This window comes from Trachemys scripta, chromosome 3 (assembly GCF_013100865.1).
Source record: "Trachemys scripta elegans isolate TJP31775 chromosome 3, CAS_Tse_1.0, whole genome shotgun sequence".
In the NCBI taxonomy this organism is placed as follows: domain Eukaryota; kingdom Metazoa; phylum Chordata; order Testudines; family Emydidae; genus Trachemys; species Trachemys scripta.
This window is the reverse complement of record NC_048300.1, coordinates 140743631-140762454: the sequence shown is the minus strand read 5'-3', so window position 1 is coordinate 140762454 and position 18824 is coordinate 140743631. Positions and strand designations below refer to the sequence as shown.

At 41.2% G+C, this 18824-nt stretch overlaps 1 protein-coding gene across 1 annotated transcript in view; it reads right to left on the bottom strand.

Moving 5' to 3' along the window:
- Positions 1 to 18824, bottom strand: part of ME1 (malic enzyme 1) — a 312509-nt gene that overhangs the window by 108830 nt on the left and 184855 nt on the right. The window lies entirely within an intron of this gene.

Genomic DNA, 18824 nt, shown 5'->3' with positions numbered 1-18824 from the left:
GCAAAGGAGAGGGGAAGATTTTGAAATTCTTTTAAATCTCCTCTGAAGTGGCAGTTTGGTTTGGTGGCAGGTAGCAGAGGCAGCCCAGAGGTTCTAATAAACCGCCCTTTGTTGGTGCCACGCTTTGCACTTCCTGAGGTGTGCCACTTCCACATCTCCTAAAGACACAGTCCAGTCCAGTCCTCTGACCTCTCCAGTCCTGAGGCTGAAGTGATGGGAATATGCACAACGGGTGTAATTTTCCCAAGAGGGAAGTGCTAGAGGGCAAACTGCAAAGCCATATGCAGTGAGAACTATTAGAACTGAATGGTGCCTTCCATGCGGTAGTCAGGTTTACTGAAGTAGTGTTGGTATTGCCCATTCTGCGTCACAGGGCATGTATCATGCTGCAGTGAGGTTAAGTACCATGATGCTTGCATGTCAATTTGCTAATTGCATTCACGGTACTTTAATCTGATTCAGATTGGGATGCATGGCAAACCCTAGCACCGTATGATGTGGTGAGTTCTATTAAGCAATTGTCATGTATATTTGCTTAAAGCTGTAATTGGTCCCTCCCAAAACTAAACCCCAGATTTGAAAAACCTCAAACTTTGAGAGTGTTGAGAATCCAGACCTTGCTCCTGACTGTTTTGCACCTGGCCCTTATCTGTAAACTCCTTGATCTGAATACCCCTAAACCTTGGGAATGTTTGAAATCTGGATCCAACTTTTATGGCTTGCACTCCTGGCCAACATATAGATCTTTAAATCAAGTTGGCTGCATTTCTTTCTCTGTGTTAAGGTTCCTCTTCATAATGAGGCCCTACACATCTCTCTTGGCTTTCTCATGCGTCTGATGAAGTGGGTATTCACCCACGAAAGCTTATGCTCCAATACATCTGTTAGTCTATAAAGTGCCACAGGACTCTGTCACTTTTTACAGATCCAGACTAACACGGCTACCCCTCTGATACTCAATATATACAAACTTTCACTAGCCCTTGATACCGTCCAATTTCCCAATTAATCTTCTTCTAACACTTATTAATAGCTTCCATGAAATGTTGGGTGCACTGGCAGACTTGTGGGAGGTGCTGGGTGGTTGGGGAGTACTGGCAAAACTGTGGGGTGCTGGAAGGTTGGAAGTTCAGGGAAGCTCCTAACCTCTCTCGCCTCCCTTGCCATCCATCCCCATATATCCTCCTCCCCTCACTGCAGTCCCAAACCCCTCTCCCACTATTCTGCTCCCTCATAATCCCTCCCCTCCCAGGAAACACTCACATGTCTAGTTTTCCTCCCAAAGAACTTGGATTACATTCCCTCCAAAATGAATTTACCACCCATGACTCAAATTGTAGCAAACTCCTTTTGTCTTCGGCTTTGGGTGGGAGATTTGGGATTAATTTATCTCTTCATATACTAATTGAAGGGTGAGTTCACAGCCATCAAGACATCTGTACTTCATTCAATCATCAGTAGAACCTCTCAGTTTAATTGTAAAGCAGGAGGAGGAAACTGGGTTTTTTTGCAAGGGGCAGGGGGTGTAATTCAGGAACTCCTTGGGTCAAAAGTTCCCAAATTTGGATCACTAACTCTACCACATGCCACCATTAGTCACACCAATTTCAAAGAAAGCTTAATAACCACTCAGATTCTAGACCACTTACAAAAGTCAAGTTTAGAACATATAAAATGGCAGGCATGGAAACCCTCTAGCTGTTTTTCTGCATCGGTTCATACACAGTGTAAAAAATGTACATTTCCTTAAATACATGTTTCAGTTTGGGTCCCCCAAAGATTTAATGGGTGCCATGTACTATCTTGGCTAAAATTCAACAGATTAAGATCATTCTGATCCACATCACACCAATAGTTATATATCTTGCTCTGGACTCAAAAAAACCCACCTAGAAACTGTTTTTAAAATGGCAATTTTTCAGGGCTTATATCTCTGGAACCTGTGGTTTAAAGGACTCCAAATTTGGGACACTAACCCTACTCTACACCTTCCGCAAACATACCAAATTTCGAAGAAATCCAACTAAACATGCTGATTTTAGAGGACTTAAAAATGTCCACCTTTAAATCAATGTCATGATGTAGTCTTAAGTACAGTGGCATTCTGGCACCACAATAATAAATCGAAACCAAAAACAGTTCAGATTAAACATTCTGAGTTTCATAAAACCAAAACCAATCTCTTGTTCCTCTCCCTCCACCCCCAATAAGTTTGCACTTGTGTGTTTCATTGTTTTTAATTTTCTTTGGGGTAAATGGGAGACTGATTCTTCAAAACTTCTCCACTGAACTCAGTTAAGAATTTTTCCATGCTCTCACAGTCCTGTAATATTACAGCTCTTTCTATACAAATAAACTTTAGTTGATTAGAGTCTCAGCCTATCCTGTTATGATTTAGCTCTACTGTCAGAATCAGTTTTTACTATGTCATTTACCATGTCTGAAAAGTCAGTAAGGCAGATATTTTTACTGCTTCCATAATAATCAGACATTATAAATTTGGCCCTGCAGCAGTAAATAATGTTTTCACCCCTCAGCTTACAGAGAGCTACTTTCTTTCAACATTCCTTGCTTGATGATGCCCTTTTCCTAGCTACAATTAAATAACCAACTTTAAAAGTTAACCTATTCTTTACAGTACTTATTTGGTTCTTTTTGATAACTTTACACATTTATGTAATCTCTTCATAACAAGGACATTTTTCATAATCATACAGTGCCTACCACAATAGGACCAACACCTGATCTGGTCTCTATGTGCTATCATAATATAAATAATAATTACAAGATATGTTAAAAGTGTGTTATTTCGGTTGCAAAGTCAAGTACTCAAGAGTTAGGAAATCCAAGATAGATAGTGGCCATGTAACTTTAATTCTGCCACTTGTGTGTCCATCCTGTGCACTGAATGAGGCTAGGGTCCAGTGGAAAAATAGTATGTCACCATGTTATTAAGGATTGTATCATAATATATACACACAAGGGGGGGTGAATTAAGGTTGTGTGGGCAGTCATAAATTTGGCATTTCCTAACTGGCAAGTACTTGATTTTGCAACCTAAAACCATTCTTTTAACATAGTTTTTATTAAAAAAAAAAAGATAATTAAAAAAAAACAATTCTGTTATGTGCAATTTTAACAACTCCCCATTCTGCATCATCACTGGGATTGGAACCCTGACCTTTCAGCAGTGCAGTACAAACTGCTACCACTTGAATTACAGGACTAACTGCATTAGCTAGCATTAGGAAAAGACTGTTTTCCCAGAGGGTGGGTCCATGTGCTGTGTCCTAGGCATGGAATCTATAGACATATGAAAAGAGAGTGGCCCAGCTCTCATTCCTATTCTGGGAGTTGGGTGAGCTCCTTTCCTATGTGGTGACTCCCAGATGGGGCAAGGAATTGGGTACTGGGGCAATGTGCCAGATCAGAAAAGGGAAGCCCAGCCTGGCTCTCTGCTCTTATCTCCCCCAAAAGCATTCCCAATACAGTGCTGTCATCTGCTCTACTGTTTTGGGAGTGGAATGAACTTAGCTAAACGAGTATTCTAAGGCTATTACTCTGGCAGACTGACACAATTTTTCTGAGAAATGTGAGAGGAGGGAAATGAACAATTTGAATTGTTTATATCTCAGGAAAAATGGGGCTTCATGGAACAAAGACAAGGCACTCCTCTAGCTTGAGGACATTTCCCCTACAAAATATCAAAGCCTGCTGCGAACACTGGTGGTGTAAAAGCATCTCAAAGAAAAAGCCACACACTTTTAATGAAAAGTATTAGGCAAGCTTAAATATAAGATTTGCTACTAGCTCCCTCTATCACGGTTAAGATAGTGGTCTCTCTTAGTTTTGGTCAAAGATTTATTATTATTATTATTCAATGCTTTTATTTCAGTAATACCCCAATTATCATGTTAGAGTGTATAAGTATATAGAAGGTGACTGCAAAGAGCGTACAGTCTTAAAGACAAGATATAATAAATGTCTGAGACAAAACTAGGGGGTTGGCATGAGGATGGAATAAAAGGATATTCACAGTTCTCAATTAATCAGGAGCTATAATCACAACTCAACACATGCCTGACTGATACGAGGTTATAGTTTACTGCACACATTACAAAAGAGGTGAGTTTTGAAGAGAAGCTTGCAGGATTTTGACTGGAAGCTTTTCCCGTTTGTAAGGGTCCACATGGAAGAAAGTGCTTATCAAAGAGGCAGAGAATCAGATGATTGGCAGAGTGAAAGTGGGACCCAACCTTGTCATAAAATATTAGGAAGGATAGGTAGGGCAAGGCTAAATTGTGCTTTTAAGTTAAGAACTAAACATTTGTGTTTGATGCAGTAGAAGATGGGGCGCTTCATGCAGAGGCTTAAAGGGTGTGTGTGTGTGTGTGTGTGTGTGTGTGTGTGTGTGTGTGTGTGTGTGTGTGTGTGTGTGTGTGTAGAAAGAGAGTGCGTGAGCAACAAACCAGAAAAATGATCTTCATAGCAGTATTTTGAATGAATTTGTGAAGGAAGAGAAGGGCGCAATATTGCAAGCACCAAGATTAGGAAAAAGAGGGGCCTACAGCAGTCAAGGCACAAGATGATCAGAGTTTAGACAGCAGTTTTTCCAGTATGGGCAGAGATGGACAGTGTGAGCAGATCTTGGAGATGTTGTGCAGGAAGAAGCAGCAAGTTTTAGATACAGTTGGGATTTGTTCATTAAAAGAGTGTACTGAGTTACAGGTGAAGATGAGAGTATGGGTCTGAGTGACAGAGAGAAAAGTGGTGTTGTCCACCAAGATAGGGAAAGGGAGGAGATGGGGTAGGTTTGTGTAGAAAGATCAAGAGTTCAGTTGGTAACTAGACATCCACAAGGAGACATCAGAAAGACAATCCGAGATTTTGGTTTTGATAGAGGGAAACAGTTTCCAAGTAAAATGTAGACTTGAGAGTCATCCACATAAAGAGTATATTTAAAGATGTGTTTGCAGAAAAGACAATCCAGAGATAGGATGTAGAAGAAGAAGAGGAGGGGACCAAGACAGAATAATATATATATATATATATATATCACTAGTCAAATTGCTTTATATTAAATTTACTTGAAATAAATTATTTTACCAAGAAGACAACAGCATTTGATTGTATCATCTAACATCAACACACCTGCTATGCACTATAAAGCACAGTATCAGTCTTGCAGATTGTAAGCCCACTGGGCTTTTTATACTATGAGTTTGTACAGCACCCAGCACAATGGGTCCCTGATTGTGGTGGGTTCTTTGTATATAAATGTTTATTAACATCAACAACAAAGGTCAAAGGCAAATTATAACTGTTTTTGTGTGAATTTACTAAGGCCTTGGCTACACTTGCAAGTTGCAGCGCTGTAAAGCCTCCCCCAGCGCTGTAACTCACTCCCCGTCCACACTGGCAGGGCACTTACAGCACTGTATCTTCCTGGGTACACCGCTGCAGGTACTCCACATCTCCGAGAGGAATAACAGCTGCAGCGGAGTGGCTACGACTCACGGGTGAGTGTAAACGCTTGCAGCGCTGTACTAATCACCTTGTCAAGTGGCCAATCCTCTCCATTGTTGTGGCCGGCTGCAGGAATGCGGAAGTGCCGGTTTCAAAGCTCGTACTACAGAGAAAAGCAAACAGATTGCAGCTTGCTTTGAGTGAGTGAATGAATGAGCAGGGGCCGGGAGTTCGGAACTTGCAAAATAGAGAGCTGACATGCTCCAAAAAGCACTCTTTCTCCCCCCACGCTCTCTGTCACAATCTACACCCCCCCCGCCCGTTTTGAAAAGCACATTGCAGCCACATGAATGCTGGGATAGCTGCCCATAATGCACCGCTCCCAACACAGCTGCAAATGTTACAAGTGTGGCCACACCACTGCGCTGGCAGCTGTCAGTGTGGACAGACTGCAGTGCTTTTCCCTACTCAGCTGCATGAAGACAGGTTTACCTCACAGAGCTGTACAGCTGCAAGTGTAGCCAAGGCCTAAAATAGAAAAGCACCAGGGAGCCTTTTTCTACCCCACCCGCACCTACACCAGGACTACACTTCAAGTAGTCTTTTCTGGGAAAGGCAGGGAAGTGTGTGGTCTGCTACCAGTGCTAGCTAGAGGAGTGTGTGTAGGGGAGGCCATGGCCCCATCCTTTTGCACTGGGGAAATAACTAGTTACAGTTTTCTAAAATGCAGCAAGTCTCACTACTCACCATGCTCAGCATAGCGTTTAGGAAGCAGTATGTCTTATGTGATGCCTCTAAGCATCGCTGCTTCAGCACTTCCCCTCCTCTGCAGCGTGGCTCAGGTGCTTAGGAGTCCCAACCCCATCCATAACAAAGCAAATAGACTGTGTTAAAGCCCAAACCTAACAATAATACGAATCTCAAAAGGCAGTAACTCCAAGACAATAATGCAACAAACTGTCCTTGAATCTGACCTCTTCTGTGCTAACTCCTTAGTTCCTTCCCTCTCTGCAAAAGATTCATTCCTACTTTCCTTATATCTCTGGTAGAGTTAACATACTGCACCCACCACACCCTTTCACTTCAACCCAGGGTGTGCTCACTTTTGTTTTCCTCTAGGCAAACCACTCAGGACCTAAGTCTCAAGTTGCTAGATCCATTCTCCTCACTGACAGGAGACTCAATCTGCTTGCTACAGACTCAATCTGTAGCATCCCATGTACTCCGTGTCCTCAGCCAGGCCACATATTTCCCCAGACTAACAATATATTTACAGGGCCAAAATTTCTTCATTTTTTCATAACAAAACACACAATAGGATGTGCTGATGGCTCCCTCTATATTCTGGGTGTTTGCCATGTATGGCCCCCCATTTGGCATTCCCTAACCTCTTAGTTTTTCTCCACAATAGCTTCTCTGTCTTTTAACTCACCCTCCCTCAGATTTAGGATGCATTATAGCCATGGTAATCTTGCCAATGGCTCCACCTCCAGTTTGTCAACTGCAAACTCTCTGCCACAGTTAACAGCTTGTGCAGAAACAATCATGACTGTACCATCTCTATTAACTCTACATAGTGCTCTAAGATTATCAGGTCCATTAGTTTCCCTGTTGTTCACATTTCGGGCTTATGCTGACACAATGCAAATAAGGGCAAATGTACCAAAATACACCAGTATTCACAATTAGTTATTGTGTATATTATCAGAATTACTGAGTGGTCCAACCACTCCTTAATGATGTGCAGCCAGTCACCTTTTCATTTGATCTGTTGCCCGTACATTTCCTTGCCAAATTCAAGGGTTTTCCCAATTTAATTATGAAATTATTTACAAGTCACACTATATTCTAATCTAATATCAAATGAAAAATATCTCTTTTAAAACTCTATATTTTATTTTTCTGATATATAAACTAGACAGTTGTTCCTACGGTTAGATAACCTAACATCAAAGGGAATTTTTGTGTAATGCACAATGTAAACTACACTCTGTTAACATCTGTGAATAATATTGCAAAATAATCAAGCTAATGGGAATTAATCACTAAATTGTGGTTAATCTAATGCAAAGCATGTTGTATTACATTTGTTAGCAGCTTGGTTTACAGTTCATAAATGTAAAACCAACACAGTTCATCTTTTTTTAAAGAAATGAAGAACTGGGTTAATCAAACTATGATTACAACAGTAACACAACTAATGTTGTTTTCAAGGTCTCATAACAATCACTCTGTAAAGCTAGACGAATTCAGAATGGAAATAAGGCACAAACTTTTAACAGAGGGTAATTAACCATTGGAACAATTAACCAAGGGTCATGGTAGATTCTCCATCATTGACAATTTTTAAATGAAGACTGGATGTTTTGCTACTCTACAAATTATTTAGGGCAAGTTCTATGGCCTGTGTTGTGAAGGAGGTCAAACTAGATTATCACAATTTCTGGCCTTGGAATCCATAACCAATATCTGCAGCCTTGAAGGAATGAAGTTGAAAGCTATTACTGTCACACACAAGAAGAAAATAATTATTTCTACAATATGTATTAATTTTGTGCTCCTATTGTTCTAAGGGATAATACATAGGCCTAGATTATAACAGCCATAATTCTCTCGCTGCTACAGAGGGAAGTAATATGCTACTAGACTAGTAGTAGATTACTTCCCCCTTTGGGCTGGCTTTCCAGCACATTAATGGGTGGGAGTTGCAGAGCTAAGGCCATTCCCTACCCAACTGTGTGCAGAGGTTTCTCTCCTCATTGTGCAGTAACTTGCAATGTACGCCCTGCACAAAGGAGTAAGGTAGTGTGCCTGCCATGCCTCCTCCCTCCCTTACACCAGTAGGGTGTTCCAGCCTGGAGGTGGTAGAGTTACCTCTGCAAGCTTTACAATGGTGGAAATTACCTATTCATAGGGGGGAATTCTCCAATGCAAAGCTCCAGCCATTTTAAATTCACCTTGCATCATATAATCAGAGTTGAGTCCTACTGATTACAAAGAAGAGGAGTTTCTTCTATCCAAATCTTTATCAGTCTCCACTCCTATTCCATTTATATATTAAATCCCTGCATATATATTTATTTTATGTATTCATATGGCCCGATTACCAGAATATCTGAAAGCCTCACAATCTTCAATGTATTTATCCTCACAAAACCCCTGTGAAGTAGGGAAGTACATTTTACCAATGGGGAACTGATACACAAAGGGATTAAAAGTGACATTCCCCAAGAATTTGCCAGATATCTCTGGTGGATCAAGAAAATGAAGCCAACCACCTAACTATCCTTCCTCTTAAAATTTCCTCTATAAACATCACTATTTAAGAGAAACAATTGTCATTGGGGAAAAATTTCTTCTTTCTATATAATGTTTTATGATCAATAACCCCTTGAGGCTGAATATGAAAAACAGCTCTGAGTCAGTTTTCCAGTTTGAGTCATGTTCTTCAATGGTGAGATATTTGTCCATTTTTCTCACATTATAAGGCATTCCTTCCATCCAACATATTTTTTCCAAAATGATTCACTTTTACCATATTGGCACCGGAGGAAGAAACAGCTGGTGATGTCCAGGGAAATTATAGCACATGCCCACAGAGAGGGCAGCTGCTAGCAATGAGAAGAAAAGACTAAAGCTGTTCACTGCATATGTGCCAACAAAAATCCAGATATATGCTTCTGCCTAAACACATCTGGAAAATATCTACGTTGCATTAGTTTCAGCTCATAAGGATACTGCACTAGATATCCTACCAGAATCTTTTTGTAGGGAGTAGACATGTAAGATTTTTAAAATATGAACTTTTAAATAAATAACATTTATAGAAAACTATATAGGAGGGTTTTTTTTGGTTTGCAGTATTATACTTTAGGAGACTATATCTTAATATGACTTGGTTTCCAGAAGACATTGTCTTTTTGAATATACAGGCAGTGACATAATTGAATGTGATGCTCTGTCAATCTGTAAAAGAAAGATTTGTTTCTCTGAAAAATGTAGCTAAAAAGACCTTTAATTTCCTTCCTTTACAAGTTTTATATTTTTTCTTCTTTTATTTTTAAGTTTAAAAAATTCAAACAAAGGAAGGTGGGGGCATGTACAGATATGCCCTTTCAAATAGACAGATTTGAAGGAACTTGTTTGACATTACTCTATTGGTTATGTAGTTGTCTGCAATTAGTCTGTAGAACTAGCCACAGTTGTAAAGGAGTCATATAAATACTTATACTCCACATGCATATGCTATGTGTATATATCCAAAGTATACACAGCATAATAATATAAACAGATATGCTGCAAAAGAATTACTAGAAAGTGGACTTGGACTCATGCTAAACAGAAACAACTTTGATGGATGATGCACAACAGGCATAGTTTGAAGAGCATGTTCTGTTTCTTTCTCAGCTCCGTTTTACTGACTCATAATTTGCTGCTTTTCCTTTCAGTAGACATGCCAACATTTCCAGCAAACTTTTCATGCAAGAAAGGAACAAAGCTTTCATTTATTTCTGAAAAAGCAGCATACCCTATAACATAATTAAGTATGCTAAAGGAATATTTCAAATATACCACTTTTCATATGTACAAGTAATAAATGATAAACTGCCTGGTGCTAAATAGAGTTCGCTGGTACCAATAGGAACTTCAGTAGTTTCAGTCAAATAAATAAATATAATGGCCTGCCAATTTTCATACTTTTATCGGGTCATGTGATTTTCATGACATATTGTTACCATCAAAGCCCTGGGAAAAGCCTTTAATTTATGACACTTCCCTACTTTTCTACACCCCAATACTTCAGTTTTTTTCATATTTGCCATTAGATCCAGAAGCAGATCAGTCTTTCAGCTGTCAATGTGAGAGAAAAGAAAAGCAGAATTGGATAACTGAAAAAGCAGATAGCCATGATTTGTCAATAATCAAACATTTTGTATAAATTCCCTTTGATAACCAAAGATTTCTCAAACGCAGAAATAATAAAACGTTTAGGTCCTTAAAATTCAGGGGGTGTGGAGTAGTGGGAGAAGGGGTGGAGTGAGGGCTGGGCCTGAGGCTGAGCGGGGAGGGCTTGGGATCCACGAAAAATTTTAAACCAAAATGGGAGTCCTCATGTTGCTAAAGTTTGAGAACCACTGACATACAATACAAAATGGTGCCATAACCAAGCAATAAACATAAAAGGCACTAGATTAAAAGGGTCTGAATAATTCCCATTGGGAGTTCATCACATTTCTGGACCAGGTCCACTCTGTACAAATTTTAGTTAAGTAGTCAAATGACTAAAGAAGTCCCCATATTTAAAATATTATATTACCTCCATTGTATCTGTTGGTTATCAGTGCAATGAAATCAAGATGATGTCTAGGCATCCAAATTTCTTTTCTCCCCTGGCCCCAATTACCCTGCCAATCATTATCTAATATATGTATTAAATGAAAGAATAACCTTTAAATCGATACAAATATGTCCAGAAGAACAGTACTTCCCAAAAAAAAATTATTTGGTTTGCCTTAACCATTCCCGTCTTCTATGGCATAACTTATTAACAGTAGCAATGTGAGAAACAGAAAACAGCATTTCCTCTTACATTTACCGAAACCAACAGACTGTCTTTATTTATTCTCATATTAACACTTAATTTTTAAACTTAGACAGGATAACCCAGAAAGAACACAGGAATTACATAGACCAGTTACATTATAATAAACTGTAATCGGATTTCTTGAACATTCCGCTCCATTGTTATTTTACCTCACCCATACTGCACAACTGTTTTGGGGTGTTGCTGTACATTGTTCAACTGTTCTTCTGTTCAAGCTGCTCTTCTGTCATGGAAGTGGCTGCATTTCAGTGAAGGCTGAAGCAATTGCTAATTAGAGGTAGGTAGGTGTGTGTGTGCGTGTGTGTGTACTTATGCATGCACATATTTACCAAGACTGTAAATCATTTGGATTTTTCTGGACAAATGTTGTTATGTATACATGAATATTGTTAATTGTCAAGAAACGTGGTTGTCAGAAGAAACATGTGACATTTTTATTAAACATGACAGAGCTAGCTTCAAGTCCCAAAATGGCACTTAGTCAGATACTGGATTGTAGACATTAATTAGGCCTTTCAGAAATCTGGATACAGAAAATCCCTCTGTTGGTGGATGAACTGCAGGTATGCAAGCCAGGTGAACTCTCACAGAGCTAACTGAAAGGCCAGATGAATTAAAATTCAGTAAGTAATCCAGTATATGGTTAATGTCTGATCTATAGGTTGATAAATACCACGATCATGCCCAGATGGAAAAATCTCTCCCACTTAGCTGCATATGTGGCTCTAGTGGAATCCTTCCTGATGTTCAGAACAATTTTTCGCAAACATTTAACCAGAATTCATCCACACTGTGAGGTAATGAGATTAGGATGCAGACGCCTGTCCTGATTTTGAGACAGGAGATCCCCAACTAGGGGTAAAGTTAAAGGTGGTCTGATTGAAAGCTGGTGTAGATCTGTGAACTAGTACTGCATTAGCAAGGCTGGTTCCACTAAGATTAAATTGGTTTTGTCTGTTTTCATCTTCCTAGGTACTCTTGGGATGAGAGGAACTAGAGGAAACTCATATAGCAGAGGATTGGTCCACGGGAGGAGAAATGCATCTCTTAAGGAACCAGGACTGCAGCCCACCATGGAGCTAAACCTCTTGTATTTGTTGTTCAGGTTGGTAGTGAAGAGAAAGTTACACACCCTGTGCAGTAACTGAGGTTCTTTGAGATGTCCCCCCTTACTGGTGCTCCATATTACAAGTGCTTGTGTCCCTACACCCAGGATTGGAGATTTTCAGTAGCAGTGGCCGGTTGGGCCATATTTATGCCTCTCCCAGTCACACACTGTGCACAGTGGCTATATAGTGATGTACTGTCCAACCGCCCTCAATTTCTTCTCTACCGCAGAATCTATGTCTGAACTTCAAAGCAGAGGGGAGGTGGGCAGGTAGCGAAGCACCCGTAGGGACATGCATCTCAACTATTGCACAGGATGAGTAACCTTCACTTCTTCTTTGAATACTATCCCTATGGGTGCGCCACATTAGGTGACTGGGTGCACCTCTGGGAGAGAGAGCTGTGAGCTCGGTATGCAGCAGCGGTGACTCCGGGGTCTCAGAGACGAGCAGGTCTTTTGGGAATCTGTGGTACTGGCACCAGCGTCATTGGTACTGCTGGAAGCATTTGGTTGGTACCATGAGAGGCATGTGCATTGCTGCTGATGTTATCAGTGCTGATGGTGCTGGAATTACCCTGAGTTCTCCAGATTGTCTGCTAGGTGGTCTCATCGGTGCCAAGATACTCAGTACTGTATGTTTAATTGGTGCGATCGGTACCGCCTTTGGGGTTCTGGGCTTCTCTTTGCCACTATTGCTTGATGGTGCCATCTTATCCAATCCACTCCTCTTGGGGTCCTTGGACTTACTATCAGTGCCGGTCCCAGAGGAGTCATAAGTACTGAATCTTGTACCAGTCAGTGCAGAGGTTACTAACCTTGTTACAGACCTCTTTCTCTTAGATGGTTCCTTGGTGGGTGAACTTGGGGTCTGTTTCTTGGTATCTTTGCGTGAGGAGTCTGCTTACTTTCTCTTCATAGGCAGTGGAGAGTGCAGGGTGGCAGATGTCAGTGCCAACAGTGACCACTGTCCAGGAGGAATGCCAGGACCAGAGTCTCAGGCTGTCCGCAGTGAGCTTTTCATCATTAGTAGTTTAGCTTCAGTTCATGGGCTTTTTGGGTCCTTGCCTTCAGTTTGAGGCAATGTGTGCAGTTCTGTGGTATGTGCACCTCTCTCAATCAAAGAATGCATCGGGATACCTGTTGCTCAAGGGGATGGCCTCCCAGCAGGAGAAACACCATTTGAACCTGGGGGATTTGAGCATAACCCCATGCAGGGATAAGTTCCCTGAAGGGAAGAAGGTAGGGAATCACTACTCTAACCTAAGGGGTAACAAGGAAGAACAAAGCAATTTTTTTTTTAATAAAGAGAAAAAAGGGGACGGGGGGGAAGAGAAGGAGAACGGAAGCAATGACTAGCTAGCTAATTTTAACAGAAACACTATCACCATGAAAGGCACTAACGGAACTTCTCTAGGAAAGGCTCTGCTAGGGACTCTGTCTCAGGCCAAGGGAGGTTGAGAAAGAACTGAGGGCAGTTGGACCACACAGCGTTATTAGCTGCCACATACGCACGAGACTGGGGGAGAGGGGAGTGGGAGGGTGCATGTGTGGTGCAAGGCTACCGAAAATCTCCAATGCTAGGCACAGGGACACAAGCATACCTAATGTGGATCACCCATAGAGACATTACTCAAAGAAGAACAAGTTTATTTCTGGGTTTTCCTACTGATGGAAGATCCGGAGGATAATATTCTTTCTGATTGACCACTCTGACTACAAAATTCCTGCTGAGGAAATCTACCGTGGTGTTCCTCACTCCTGGAAGATGGAATGGTTTCAGGGAAACTTTGTTTCTGATGCAGATTTCACAGGTTGGCAGTCTCCTGACATAGCAGAGCTGGTCTTGCACCCCCCTGTCTATTGAAATAAAACATGGCAATGATGTTATCTATAAGGACTTTGCACCACCTCGTGCTTGATGTTAGACATAAATGTCTCACAGGCCCAATGAATTGCACGAATCTCCAGCACATTTTAATACACAGAGATTTCCTAGGTTGACCACAGAGCTTGTGCTCAACATTGTCCGAAGCCAGCCCCCTGGCCTTTGGTAGACACATTGGTAACCAGAGTCACAGTTAGCTCTGAAGACAGAAAAGGGACCCTCTTCTACATGTTGTGAGAGTCCAACCACCAGTTCAGGGACTGAAGCACTTGTTCAGGTACACAAACCAGCATGTTCAGAGGATGCCTGGTCAGACGACAGACTGAATGGAGCCAGGCGTGCAGACAGCCAAGGTGAAATCTGGAGTTACCTACATGCAAGAAGCCATGTGGCCCAGTAGTTGTAGACAGGAATGCACTGCTGTTATTGTGTTAGACTTTAGGCCTTCAGAGAAAGCAAGTATGTACTGAAACCCATTGACTGGAGATAGGCCATTGTAATTATGGCATCAAGATCTGCTCCTATGAACATAATATGCTGTGTCAGCTGTAACTGATTTGTCTAAATTCAGTTTTGGGCCCAGATGAGAGAATAGCGGTCTGATAATGAGGATGCTGCTGTGGATTTGGACATTTGAGGCTCTGTGCATGAGTCAGTTGCCCAGGTAAGGGAAAATTTGGACACCTCAGAGGCACGAGTGTGCCACTACCACCACCATGCATTTTGTAAAGATCCTTGCTGACAACAGACCAAACTGTCTGCACTGCGTACAGGTAGTGGATGTCTCCTGCTGTAAAGCAAAGGTACTTCCTCTGGCCAGGTAGATTGCCACATGGAAGGATGCATCCTGCAAATCAGGGGTGGCATACGAATCTCCACTTTCCAGGAAAATGATAGTGTAAGTGAAGGTAATCATCATGAACTTGATTTTCTTGATAAAGCAGTTCATCTTCCTGAGGCCTAAATGAACGTAAATCCCCAGACCTTTGGAGAATTAGGAAGTAACATCCTTTCCCTCTGTGATGGCAAGGAACGTCTGTCACTTCCAATTCCAGAAGAGACCATACTTCTTGAAGCAACATGATCTTGTGAGATCGGTCCCTGAAAAGGGAAGAGAGATGAACTGGATAATATCTCTCTCTTTCGTAGTTCTGAGCAATCATGTGTTCAATGTTGTTTCATTCAAAACACTGGAAAGAGTGACAGTTGTTGTCCAAAGGGTGGGAGGTGTTGAGATTGGTATGCTGCCCTTGAGGAGGCAGTGATGACGACTGCCCAGGAGGCTGTCAATGTCTGGTGAGAAGGGCCTGATTGAGACAAAGCCATTTGGCAATATCAAGAAGGCCGACATCGCCCTTTAGCAGAGCCCTGAAATCTCTGCTGGAAATGTAATTTGTAGAAGATTCGTCAAGATCTCAGAGTTGCTTGGGAGACTTTCAGGGTATGAATGGTGGCATCAGTCTTTTCAGAGAACAACTTAAATCCCTCAAAAGGCAAGTTCTTGATTCTATTTTGCAGCTCCTTTGGAATTGCAGATGCCTGCAGCCAAAAGAACATGTCACACCAATGGCAGTGGCCATCAATTGTGAAGCCATATCAACTGCATCAATAGCTGCCTGGAGGGATGTTTTTGCTGTGAGACAAGAGCCATAGACTGTTCCCTATACTCCTCTAGTAGTTTGTCTAAAAATTTTACAGCATTAGCTAAGTTAATAAAATTATATTTGGACAGGAAATCTGGATAGTTAGCCATCTTCATTTGCAGAGTAGCTGTACTGTGGATTAAGCTTTTCTGTCATACATATCCAGTCTCTTGAGCTCCTTTTCTTTAGGAGTGGCTTTGGGATGAAACTGGAGGACCACCAGGACCATCAGGAGTCAGGGAGTGGATGTATGAAAAAATAATCAAAGTCCTTTGGATTAAATTGGTAGCATCTGTCCAATCTCTTGCTGCAGGTGGTATAGAGGTTGGAGTCTGCCAAACCGTTTTCGATAGCTCCAGCAAGGATTCATTAATGGGAAAGGCAACCCTTCCTCGAGCAGGGATTTGTAAAATATTGAGGATACTGTGCAGATTTTCTTGAACAAGCTCCAACTATTCTCCTAAAGAAGTGGCCATGTTTCTCATTAGGTCCAGGAAGACCCTAAAGTCCTGTGGAGATTGAGGACTCAGTTTCATCTGGAGATGAGGAAGAAATGTGTGGATGGACATCCAGGGGTGCTCAATACGGTTCAAACCCATGAGAGGAGAAACTGTCAGGGTAGCCTGGTGAGAGGTTTCTTGGACTGGAAAAGGGGACCTCCTTCTGGTATTAGATTCTGATGGAAGTTTCAAAATCCCTTGGTATGGGCAACCACCAGTATGGCCATGCTGAGTACTGCACAATTTGAGTGCCCATGTGGAGGGCACCATTTTGGGGCTTCCTTGTAGGAAAACCATCCACAGTCCATAAAGCCTGCTTCTCTAGTTATGACGTGTACAAGGTGATCTGAAAGACTGGGGTGGTGACATGTGCTTCTCAGATTCAGTTTGAAAAGAAAATGTATTATTTCTCAGGAAGTGGAGGGGTCATTCCTGTTGGGTTCATGGAGCTCTTGATGTGGGAGACACCCTGGGGTCTGTATACCGCAGTATGGGATGAAGAGGTCTAAATGCTGATACAGTGCCAACAGGGTTGAAGCCAACAGCATCAATGACATTGAAGACTCCAGTGGTGCTGATCATGCTGGCAAAGCTGATCTCAGCAGAGTTGCTTGTGGTGCTAGCTGCATCAGGTATGTTGAAAACACTGTTGGTGCCAACCATGCCAGAAGTGTCTGCATTGACAGTGCCAGGTTCATTGACTGTACTAACAGGACCAACAGTGCCAAAGACCCTAGTGGTAAATACTACACCATTAGTAGTAGTGGAGAGTCTGGTAAAGGGAGACATATAAGAGCCCTTGCAGCCACGAAGGTTTGATGAGTCAAGGCACTGAGACAGGTAAGTCCTCTATTAGGCTTGGAAGGATAAGATCTTTATTTATAAATGTTGATAAACAACTGTAGATACACAAACCAATGAGAAAATATTTCCACCAATACAAAGTAATAAAAATGCTGCTTGGGAACTTATTAGAGCCTCACCTTAACATTTATAAAACATGTTGTGAGCCCAGCGTTAGTGGAGCTGGAGTAGGGGTAGCATTTTGATAGCTTTAACTTTTTTAATTTCAGTGCCTACTGTGTTTCAATAATTAATGTCTGACCTTCTCCCACCCCATAATTGCTCCCAACTGTGAAAATTTCAATAGATAAAAATAAAAAATGCTTAACAATAAACATCTATATTATCTGTCAAAATTATATAAAAAAATTCAGATTCTGCCAAGCCACCAATTCTCAGTGCTTGCACTGCTGCTGGAGCAGATGGTACTGAGATGGTCGGGATCATCTGTACATCCAGGGTCCAGTAAAGACAAAGGCACTGGACTTGATGGCTCCAGAGGAGCTGGAGTCAATGGTACTGCCTCTGACAGAGCCAGTGAGTGCTTGTATTTACAATGCCTTGAACTGGTACCGGAGGACTTACAGGAAGACTCACTCAGTGAAGACCGAGATTTTGAGCATTAACAGTTAACAAATTTTAGGTACGTAAACCCAAAGAAACACTAGACCACCAAATGTTTAATGACCAGAAATTATTCTGGGTGAATTTCAGAAATCATTATTTGATAATTGAAAATTACAAAATTATATTCCAAATCTTAGTTATAAAAATCAATGACTTTCTGTATGAAAAAAGAAAAAGAAGAGCTAAGTTAGGATAGGCCTGTATGCAGTGATTAAGACAGGATCCTTGGAAGTTCATCCTGCTTTGGAAGGGCCTCAAATAAAGCATTGAGTCAGTCCATAACAGATGGTAGATAATGTTTTCACCCCTCAGCTCACAGAGAGCCGTAGGAAGAAGATGCACCATAGGCCCAAGATACCTCTTTTGAAGCCATTAGGTCATAATTAGAGGACTAAAGGGAAAGGAAGAAAGGCAACAGCTGCACAAACCCCAAGCTGGTATACACTGCTCATTTAGCTAGCTTTCTGGTTAGTTAAAGGGAAATGGGGGCAACGTTTTAGTGGATCTGGATCCATTATAGACTTACATCCATTGCTGCCCATATATAATACTTCAAGGTCAAAATTTATATTTTTTAAAACATTCCTGTGAAAATGGTATAGAGTAAGGGAAGTTTTGCCACATCATTTACTATTTACATTATATAACAGTCAAAAACACCTACACTTGCTTGATAGGCTCCACCATGCTTACATTACTAAACGTAATATATGAGGATTTACTTGATAATAGTAATCAGTTTGACATAATATTTCACATGCTAATGGTAAACTACAAAAACTTTATGCACTGCAATTCAGCAAAATATGCGGAATGACTCCACTAACCAACCAAGGAGCATTTAGCACAAACATAACTAAAAACTTACCTTTTTTTTTTCTTTGTAGAGCCCCTGAAGACACACTAGCCAACACCTGCTGTGGTGCAATGCCCCTGTTTGTACCATGCAGTAAAATCACAGCTAACACATTACCTTATTGTAGCCTACAAAAAGTCTATAGGCGATTAGCTAAAGTTCCATTTTTTTTTGCTATATTGTCTGATCTCTGGTGGCTTTGTTTGTTTGAATTAATTTAGCACACTTTTTGAGTGTCAATTGCAGGTACTGTTCAACAACAGAAATGAATATATCCTCTCTCTCCTGGAT